Source organism: Corythoichthys intestinalis, chromosome 17 (assembly GCF_030265065.1).
Source record: "Corythoichthys intestinalis isolate RoL2023-P3 chromosome 17, ASM3026506v1, whole genome shotgun sequence".
In the NCBI taxonomy this organism is placed as follows: Eukaryota; Metazoa; Chordata; class Actinopteri; order Syngnathiformes; family Syngnathidae; genus Corythoichthys; species Corythoichthys intestinalis.
Window position 1 is genome coordinate 19819076 of NC_080411.1, and position 11291 is coordinate 19830366.

Genomic DNA, 11291 nt, shown 5'->3' on the forward strand with positions numbered 1-11291 from the left:
ACCAAAAAAAAAAAAAACGACTTTAAAAAATTATTCACCTGCATATTTTGAACTTTTAAACGAATTACGTCACAATGAAAAATTTAGCGTCTGTAAAAGTCACGGATATCTACCTCATAATTATCACTTAACTGTCTTTCTTATTGTTACTCTCGCATTTTCCCCGATATGTTAGATGATAAATGATCGATCCAAACAAAAAAATTTGAAAAATAACGTTTAAAAGGGTAATTATATGAAAAAGAACATCTCAACCACTCCTTGTTGTCTGCGATTTCTGCATCGCGACCCTTGATATATCACCATGTTTCACCCATAAAGTTAAAAAAAATCTGGCTGTGGCCATTCACAGCTGTGTCTTCACACTCGGTGATACATGCTACATGGAGTTTTTGGATCGAAACAAGGTAAGTACGCGATAATATCTCATTAAAATCGTGGTGTCTTTAATTCTGCTCTCGCCTCCAATTAGGGTTATGCTGTTTAATTTTTTTTTTTTTTTTTTTAAATGCCACCCTGTTCAAAATTTTTGCTCCCCCAGAAAATTGAGATTCTAAGCTTTCCAATCTGTCATGTTCCCTGCCTCTCTGGTTCACTCACCTGCCTTTTCCCGCCTCTCGGCTTGGCACAGCTGCTATTGATCATCGTTAGGGGAGTATTTAAGTGGCAGGCTCACATCACTTCACTGTCTGATCGTTCCAGCACAAAGCTTCACGTCCTGAGACCTCCTTCATATGTAATCCTGCCTGCTCTTCTTGACGGCCACGCAACCACGCCTGACTTCAGTAATCCGGTCTGCCTCTTTTTGCTGTTTTTACACTCTGCTGTTGATTGCAATAAACGGCCTCCTGGCCAAACTGTCAAGCTTGTCGCCGAATCTGCATTTTGGTTCCAACCCACACCTGGCTAATCATGACAGAACGATCAGACCAGAACATGGAGCCTGCAGATCCGGTTCTGTATCACGTCGCCCTCAGAGCCCAAGAACAGCGACTCCTGCAGCAAGAGGAACGGCTTTCCTCCCTCCATGTATTTCTGAAAGAGATAACTGATCGACAAGAGTCCATGATACAGAGCTTGAACTCCCAGCTTGGAAACATCGCTCTTCAACTCCAACCCACCGCCCGATCAGTCGGGCCGACCGCTGCTCGTATGGACCAACCCAACCTGCTCTCCGAGGGACCATCGGGGGCTCCAATCACACAGGCAAACTTACAGCTGTCCCGTCCGGAGCGCTTTTCAGGTGACACGGGAGACGTCCGCACCTTCTTAACACAATGTGAGCTCCACTTTGAATTACAAGCCTCTGCCTTCCTGACTGAGCGTTCCAAGGTGGCGTATGCCATTTCCCATCTCTCAGGGAAAGCCGCAGCTTGGGCCACCGCTGAGTGGAGCCGTAATTCGCCTGTATGTTCATCTTATCAGACTTTCACCAGCTCCTTGAAACAGGTTTTTCAAAGCAAACCGCCAGGAAGAGAGGCGTCATTAGCCCTAATGAACATGCGACAGGGGAAACGCCGAGTAGCTGACTTCGCCATTGAATTCCGTACGCTGGCGGCCGACAGCGATTGGAACCCATCCGCATTGACTGATGCATTCTTCCAAGCTCTGTCTGACCCAATCAAGCTGGCCATGGTAGCCATCGACATTCCTGGCGACCTGGACTCCCTCATTGCACTGGCCATGCAGATTGACCGACGCCTTGCCGAGCGGGACCAGGAAGGACGACGTCTACCACGGCAACCTTCTCACCACAATCATGGGAACACCAACTCTTACCTGCCGCAACCTCAACAGCTCTCGCCTCAACCCCTTCCGCCACGAGAACCAACGCCGGAGGAGCCAATGCAGCTGGGTCGTACCCGTCTCACCCCAGAGGAACGTCACCGCAGAGCAAGAGATAGACTATGTTTTTACTGCGGACAACCTGGCCACGTAGTCAACAAATGTCAAGTCAAGGCCGCATTATACCCAGCAAATGCATCAGCCCAGGTGAGCCTGAATATCATCAGTAATCCAGGGAACGTCACTCCCTCCGTTATCTTGTCTTCACCCCATTGTCATGTCACAGTTTCAGCTTTCATTGACTCGGGTTCAGAAGCTAACATGATCAACCTCCGTCTTGCTAGGCGTCTGTCACCCTGCCTGGTTCGTCTGATTAGCCCCCTGGCGGTCAAGGCTGTTGATGGCACCCCCCTTGGATCAGTCACCCATCGGACTCAATCGGTTTGTGTGACTTTTACAGACACCCATTCTGAGAATCTTTGCCTTCATGTCTTTGATCACATGCCCCATGAGCTAATCCTTGGTCTACCGTGGTTAAAGCAACACAACCCACAGTTAGACTGGAACACTGGCAATATAATAAAGTGGGGAAAAGACTGCATGGACTTGTGTTTTCCGCGACTTCCTCTAACCTTGGTCCCTCCTTCTGATCTCACCAATGTTCCAAGTTGTTATCATGACCTCTCGGAAGTCTTCAGTAAAAGCAAAGCTACTTCGCTTCCCCCCTTCAGAGAAATAAATTGTGCTATAGAGCTTTTGCCAGGTACCACCCCACCACGAGGCAAGCTCTATTCCTTGTCTGCACCCGAACGTAAGGCCATGGAATTGTACATCCAGGAATCCCTGGCCGCGGGCCTGATCCGTCATTCCTCTTCCCCGGCTGGGGCCGGTTTCTTTTTTGTAGAGAAGAAAGACAAGACACTAAGACCATGCATTGACTATAGAGGCCTAAATCAAATCACAGTCAAGAATCGTTATCCTCTCCCGCTAATATCGTCTGCCTTTGAGTTATTGGAAGGTGCTAAAGTCTTCACAAAACTGGACCTGCGCAATGCGTACCATTTGGTGCGCATACGGCAAGGAGACGAGTGGAAGACAGCCTTCAACACCCCTTCAGGACATTATGAATATCTCGTCATGCCATTTGGACTCACCAACGCACCCTCCATATTCCAGAACCTTGTAAACAATGTTCTTGGTGACCTGCTGAATAAGAATGTATTTGTGTATCTTGACGATATCTTGATTTTCTCCCACGACCAGGAATCACACCAGCAGCATGTACGGGCAGTACTTCAGCGACTGCTGCAGAACCAGCTGTATGTCAAAGCTGAAAAATGCGATTTTCATAAATCCTCCGTTCCATTTCTCGGGTACATTCTCGCCGAGGGTAAGGTCAAGATGGATCCTGAAAAGATTTCTGCTGTCCGGAACTGGCCCGTACCAAAGAACCTAAAAGAGCTACAGCGATTCCTGGGTTTTGCTAATTTTTACAGAAAATTCATTAAGAATTATAGTACCATTGCCTCACCCCTGCATTCTCTCACTTCCACCCATAGACGCTTCCAGTGGACAGAGCCATGCCAGAAGGCATTTGATCTGCTGAAGAACCGCTTCACCTCTGCCCCCATTCTCTCCTTGCCAGACCCGGCTCACCAATTCATTCTGGAAGTGGATGCCTCAAATGTGGGAGTCGGAGCAGTGCTCTCCCAGAGAAATCCCATGGACGGTAAACTTCACCCCTGCTACTTCATGTCGAAAAAATTGTCAGAGACGGAGAAAAATTATGATGTTGGTGACAGAGAACTATTAGCAATTAAACTAGCCATAGAAGAATGGCGGCACTGGCTTGAAGGTGCGTCACAGCCCTTTTTGATCTGGACTGACCACAAGAACCTGTCATACCTCAAGACTGCTAAACGCCTGAATTCACGCCAGGCCCGTTGGTCTCTGTTCTTTAACCGGTTCCAATTCCATATCTCATATCGACCAGGGTCCAAGAACACGAAACCAGACGCATTATCCAGGATATTCGATTCAAGGAAAGACCCCTCTGAACCGATGCCAATCGTGCCTGAATCCTGTTTCTTATCCGTGCTGTCATGGGATATTGAAGGCAAAGTAAAATCTGCTCTTGAGTCCACAGAGATTCCATCAGAGTGCCCCAAGGAAAAGCTATACGTGGTGCCTGATCTTCGCGGTGAGGTTATCCACTGGGCCCACACTCTCAAGACCTCCTGTCATCCGGGTATCACGAAAACAACTTTTGTCATATCTCAGAGGTTCTGGTGGAAAGCCATGCGCAACGATGTGACCGAATATGTCAACGCCTGTTCAGTATGTGCCTCTTGCAAGCCATCTACGCGCAGACCAGTTGGTGAGCTCCATCCCTTACCTATACCATCCAAACCCTGGTCACACATATGTATGGACTTTGTAACTGGTTTACCCCCATCCTCTGGCAACACCGTTGTTCTCACAGTAGTAGACAGATTCTCCAAGATGGCACATTTCATCCCATTACCAAAATTACCGTCTGCCAAGGCACTAGCGCAAGTACTGATGTACAACATCTTTCGCGTGCATGGCTTCCCCACTGATGTGGTTTCTGATAGGGGACCACAGTTCGTTTCTGCTTTCTGGAAAGCCTTCTGCAAGATGATAGGGGCAACCGTCAGTCTTTCATCTGGGTTCCACCCCCAGTCCAACGGTCAAGCGGAAAGGCTGAACCAAATTCTCGAGACTGGTCTTCGCTGCCTGGCGTCCCAGGACCCCTCCACGTGGAGCGAGAAGCTGATGTGGCTGGAGGTGGCACATAACACTCTTCCATCATCAGCAACAGGCTTCTCACCCTTCCATGTTGTTCATGGCTTCCAGCCCTCGCTCTTTCCTGCACTCGATAACAACTCTCCAGTTCCTTCAGCTCTCGCCTTGATCCGTAGATGCCGTCGGACCTGGGAACGAGCTCGACGCATTTTGCTCCGTCGTTCGGCCATCTACAAGACCACTGCAGATCGCAAGAGGTCTACTGCCCCGACATACGCTGCGGGTAACCGGGTCTGGCTGTCTACACGACATCTGCCTTTGAAGGTCCAGTCGAGGAAGCTTGCTCCCAGGTTTGTGGGTCCCTTTCCGGTCTCTAAAGTTATTAATCCAGTCTCCGTGCGCCTGCAGTTACCCCAGTCCATGAGAGTCCATCCCACTTTTCATGTCAGTCAGCTGAAACCTGCCCGTGCAAGTCGTCTTGTCCCTCCGGCCAGACCCCCGCCGCCCGCCCGGTTTGTGGATGGCGGCCTGGTCTATTCTGTCCGGCGGCTCCTGGCGGTGCGGCGTCGCGGCCGGGGTTTCCAGTATCTGGTTGACTGGGAGGGGTATGGCCCTGAGGAGCGTTCCTGGATTCCCTCCCGGTTCATCGTGGATCCCGCCCTCATCCGTGCCTTCCATGCTGCCCATCCTGAGGCGCCTAGGCCGTCGGGTGCCGGCCGTTGAGGGGGGGCCCTGTCATGTTCCCTGCCTCTCTGGTTCACTCACCTGCCTTTTCCCGCCTCTCGGCTTGGCACAGCTGCTATTGATCATCGTTAGGGGAGTATTTAAGTGGCAGGCTCACATCACTTCACTGTCTGATCGTTCCAGCACAAAGCTTCACGTCCTGAGACCTCCTTCATATGTAATCCTGCCTGCTCTTCTTGACGGCCACGCAACCACGCCTGACTTCAGTAATCCGGTCTGCCTCTTTTTGCTGTTTTTACACTCTGCTGTTGATTGCAATAAACGGCCTCCTGGCCAAACTGTCAAGCTTGTCGCCGAATCTGCATTTTGGTTCCAACCCACACCTGGCTAATCATGACACAATCATGTACCACACATGCATTTCGGACAATTTTGAAAGTTGGCCAAATTGAGGGTCTCGGAGCGGAACTTCAAGTCAACTGAGTGTTTTCCGCCATATGTATATTTCTATTGAGCAGCAAAGTAGCTGTCAGGTTAGCATGTCGCCTCACACTTCTCATACCAAGTGTTTTAATCTCAGGCTCTAGCTGTCCTGTATGAAGATTGCATGCACTCCTCGTGCATACATAGTCTTTCTCAGAGTACTCTGGTTTCTTCCCACATCACAACAACCTGTATAGTAGGATAATTGAACACTGCTAATAGTCTGTAGGCGTAATTGTAAGTGTGAGGGGTTGTTTGTCTCTTTGTGTTCTGCACTTGACCTTTTGCAAACCGTATGCAAGACGTACTGTATATACTAGAGTGCATTAGGTGATTTATTTTGCCTCAAAACGGGTGCAACATCCTCCAGGTTGAAGCAAAAGGGTTTACAAAATGCAGTCGAGGGTTTTATTGAAATTATAGCAGGCTACCGAGGCAAAAGAAAACAGGTTAGACATTTACAGCTCAGCAAAAGGTTGGGATACTAAAGTGTCCGTTCACAAAATGTTACATGACAAATAAGTTCAAAGAGTTTATTAGGGTACTATCTTCACATACAGTGCCCTCCATAATTATTGGCACCTCTGATAAAGATGTTTTTTTTAGCCTCAAATATATATATTTTTTTAAATTCAAATAATATGGGACCTTAATGGGAAAAAAAAAAAAGAGAAGAATCCAACCTTCAATACAAGCGCATTCATTCAGTGGGGAAAAAATTCATTCGTGGTCTCACACAAAAATACACACGGTCCCAGGCTTCAACTGGGACCATGTGCTTTGGTCAGATGAGGCCAAGATTGAGCTTTTTGGCAACAAACACTAAGTAGGTCTGGCGTGCCACGAAAGATGCGCATGCTGAAAAGCACCTCATACCAACTGTGAAGTATAGGGGTGGGTCAGTGATGCTGTGGGGCTGTTTCGCTTCCAAAGGCCCTGGGAACCTTGTTAGGGTGCATGACATCATGAATGCTTTGAAATACCAGGACATTTTAAATCAAAATCTGTTGCCCTCTGCCCGAAAGCTGAAGATGGGTCGTCACTGGGTCTTTCAGCAAGACAGTAACCCTAAACATATGGCCAAATCTACACAGAAATGGTTCACCAGACACAAAATCAAGCTCCTCCCATGGCCATTTCAGTCCCCAGACCTTGTTTTGTTGGCAAAAGGGGGTTGTACAAAGTATTAACACCAGGGGTGCTAATAATTGGGACACACATTATTTGATGTTAAATAATTTTTTCTTTATGTGGGATTTTTTCTCCACTGAATGAATACACTTGTATTGAAGGTTGGATTTTTCTCTTTTTTCCATTAAGGTCCCATATTATTTGAATTAAAAAAAAAAAATAGAAGCTAAAAAACACATCTTCTTCAGGGGTGCCAATAATTATGGAGGGCACTGTAAAAAAGGAAGCATCGCTTTAATGTTGTCGCTGTTACCTACCTCGGTTGTGACTCTTCGAGTGACATGTGGAAGACACAGACCGCTCAGGATCACTTTTATTTATTGCCGCGAACACAGCACGTCAGGCTGCCTCGAATGTTGCCGCACACACGCATTCCAGCACGCGCTTCACTATCTCCCTCTCTGCGCATGCGCACACACAGCCTGCCGGTTCCAAGGCAGCACTCGCAACAGCGCTTTCAAAGAATGCACTGCGTACAAAGACATTAAGTTAACCAGCTTGCGCTAATAATGAAACAGCCACACTTATAGTGTTATGGACATTATAGCAGGGTTGGGCAAACCGGTCCTCAAGGGCCGCAGTGGGTCCTGGTCTTTGTTCCAACTGACCGAGCACAGATAGTTTAACCAATGCGGTTTCAGCAGAAATGAGAACCACCTGACTACAATCGACTGATTGCACTTGTAAAACAGCAGATTGGTGAAAATGTGCCCTTTTTTTGGGATCCATCAGAAACCCGCATCCACTGCGGCCCTTTGTTGAATAGTTTGCCCACCCCTGCATTATAGCGATGACATCCTTGTAAGGTATAATATTCCATAACAGTAACGACAACTTTAATATTAGAGGTGGGAATCTTTTGGCACCTAACAGTTTGATTACGATTTAGCGGCTCTGATTCGATTATAAATCGATTATTGATGCCCCCCCTCCCGCTTTTAATTTTTTGTACATTAGTTCGTAAATTGTTCAAAAATCCTCTCAGGCTAAACTAAACTACTATTTTAGTATCAAGTTAAAAACAGTAAATTGAATACTCAAGTCCCCATTCTGTATCAGCAGCTTTAAACTACATCAAATTAATGTTGTGGATCAACCGTTAGTTGTTAAAATTACTCCAGTTATTCCCTAATTTCCCTGCTGTCAACTTTCGACATGTGAAAGTTTTAAAACTGTTTCAACATTTAAAGATAAATTCAAGTCAAGATTTTGCTGATTTAGTTTTTTTTTTTTTTTTTTTAGATAAAAAGTAGGGCTGTCAAAATTATCGCGTTAACGGGCGTTAATTAATTTTTTAAATTAATCACGTTAAAATATTTGACGCAATTAACGCATGCACTGAATGACCTGCTCGCATATTGCCTCAAACAGATTACAATGAAGCCGTTTATGGACATTAAGAGTGAAGAGAATGCCACCGGCCACTTGGGGGCAGCGCTGTTCCATACTCATGTTATTTCTTCTAAGCGTGGGAGAATTAGTAGTTGTGAGACGTTTATGCTGTATTCACAATGCAATGCAAATTGCTATTTGTGCTCCACACATATTTCGGTAAGTTTTCTTTCTTTTAGTGGCAATTATGTGTCTCTTGTTGTATTTTGGGTAAGATATGTACAAATATATGTTATACAGTAAAGGCGAGTGGACACAGGCGTTCTTTGGACCGCGCCGTTTATTGGCACAAGCTTCGGCAACTGCTTCACAACAAACATAAGTATCGTTTAGTGAAAGCACAACAAAAATAATATTCCTATCTCTCCAAAAAAAAAAAATGTTCACAAAAAGAAAAGCACTTCAGTCTATTGTAATGAGGCCCTATTCTGACACACAGTTAAACAACAATGCAAAATGAACTGGCATTCCATATCAAAATAGCTATGCAAAATACACGTAAAACTTAGACTTTGGTCACTCTATTTTTATTATTGTTATTTTTATTCTTCTTATTATCATATTAACTCTACTTTTGATTGAAAATTTTACAAATTTAACGAAAACATGAAGAGGAGTTTTAATATAAAATTACTATAACTTGTAACTATAACATTTATCGTTTAAGAACTACAAGTCTTTCTATCCTCTTTAACAGAAAGAATGTTAATAATGCCATTTGTGGATTTATTTTTTACAATAAACAAATACAGTACTTACTGTAATTTACAGAAAAATATATTTTAGAGATGGTTTGAATTGAGATTAATTGCAATCACGATTAATTAATTTTTAAGCTGTTATTAACTCGATTAAAAATTTTAATCGTTTGACAGCCCTAATAAAAAGTAATTAGGTTTGCTACAACAGAGCCTTTTAGAGAAATCTACTGCTTTCAGATGGCGCCTGTTAACTAGCGCGGGAAAGTCTGTCATTTCGCATCTAGTTCTTTGTACATGTTCTAACGCGGCTGTCATCTGTCATTTCACATCTAGTTCTAGATATATGTGATATCTACCATAGGCGTACTGTATGTTGCCGTATGTTTGTAGCAACTCGCAACTGGGCGCTGTTTGTAGCAGCTGACGCCCGCAGTCAGGTATTATTGTTTGTTTTTATGTAGCGGCATGAGTTGAACATGATATTTATTCTCGGTCCGTTCCTCATTGCGTCCCGAAGACTGCGCTGTGTTTTATTTCCGCTTTACCTGGCATAATTCAATAATCGGAATTTAGATGTTTGTGAATCGTTCTCGAATCTTCCATGGCCGAATCGCGAATAATCTAAGAATCGGAAATTTCGAACGCCTCTATTTAATATCCAGTTTTTAAAATGTTCTTTGCTCTACTTAAGCATTTTGGCAAGACAGCTCGCTAGTTAGCCTCTGGCCTGTACCTTAAGAGAACACATATTTATGCTTGTTTATTAATGAGAAATTTGGCTGGAGTGACACCATATGTTATGTCCAGACTTCTTATTCCATTGAAATCCATTTGTTTTTTCGGCTTTGTGAAGAGAAAGAACCTTTTTTATACTGATATACTCCGGGGGAAGCTCATGTCAGATTTGTATATTCCATAAGCGCATTGCTCCACCATTTGGACATCCGTACCTTGTTGAGCCTTTTCGTCATCTTCCGTAAAGTTTTATGAAAGTTGATGATGGCAAAACCACCAAATAAATCAATTAGGCAATGGTGCATCCAAAACACGGACCTTGCTCCTGAACAACGGTCTCGAGGGCATAGGGTTGGTCAATAGCCGTGTGGGTGGCGCGGTTCGCGAAAGGTCAATTAGCTTACAACCAGTTCAGTGTGTCATGCATCGCTGAGAAGGGTCCAGCTGCGGCGCGCACTACTCGCCAACCGCGCTCCCACTTTCAACAAGTAATCTGATCAGGTTTCGTCATCCATGAACCATGCCCCTGGCTTTCAACGGCCAATAAGATCAAGCCTTCGTCATCCACCAACCACGCTCCCTACTTTCAACTACCTACTTCCATCCTAACCCTTACTCTAAACCTAACTTTAAACCCTAGCCCCTTGAGGGCACCAAAAACTCTCACCCCTTTAAAGGAGGTATGGTAGGATGGGCAAGCACCGTGGGGCACAGCTGGACCTCCTTGTCATCGCATGCCCATACTCGGTTGAGATTGGCACCGCCATCCCTACAACCTTGTGAGAATAAGCAGTATGGGTAATAATAATGTATTATTATCTATTTTATGCAGATAAATGTTTGTTCAAAGCAATCATCTTCTCTGAGAGAAATAATTCCAGTGGTTATTCATTGTTAGGTCATAAAAAAGGGGGATAATTTCAGATCGACAAGCGGATTGATGTAGCGCCTGCAGTGATGTGGACTCTGCACCGGTCCATTGTGTTGAAGAAGGAGCTGAGCCAAAAGGCGAAGCTCTCAATTTACCAGTCGATCTACGTTCCTACCCTCATGAGCACAATCTGTGGGTCGTGACCGAAAGAACAAGATCCCAGATACAAGCGGCCGAAATAAATTTCCTCCACAGGGTGTCTGGGCTCTCCCTTAGAGAAGCTCGGTCATCCATGAGGGACCCAGGGTCGAGTCGCTACTCCTCCACGATGAGAGGAGCAAGCTGAGGTGGCTTGGGCATCTGGTTCAGAAGCCTCCTGGAAGCCTCCCTGATGAGGTGCTCCGGGCATGTCCCAAAGGCGGGAGGCCCTGGAGACGACCCAGGACAAGCTGGAGAGTGTCTCATGGATGGTCAGAGGGATAATTTTGGCATTTTAATTTTGTCTGCCAAATTAAGTGTCAAAAAAGGAAAATGTTGGTTTTATAATTTGGGCAGAAAATGTCAGGCAGGGCCCTAGTACATCACTGAGGCAGACGTTTAGTACAAAGACGCACCATTATTGTTTTATGAAGGGGGGGGGGGGGGGGGGCTGTACGATTACCCAAATGTAGGACAGGAATATT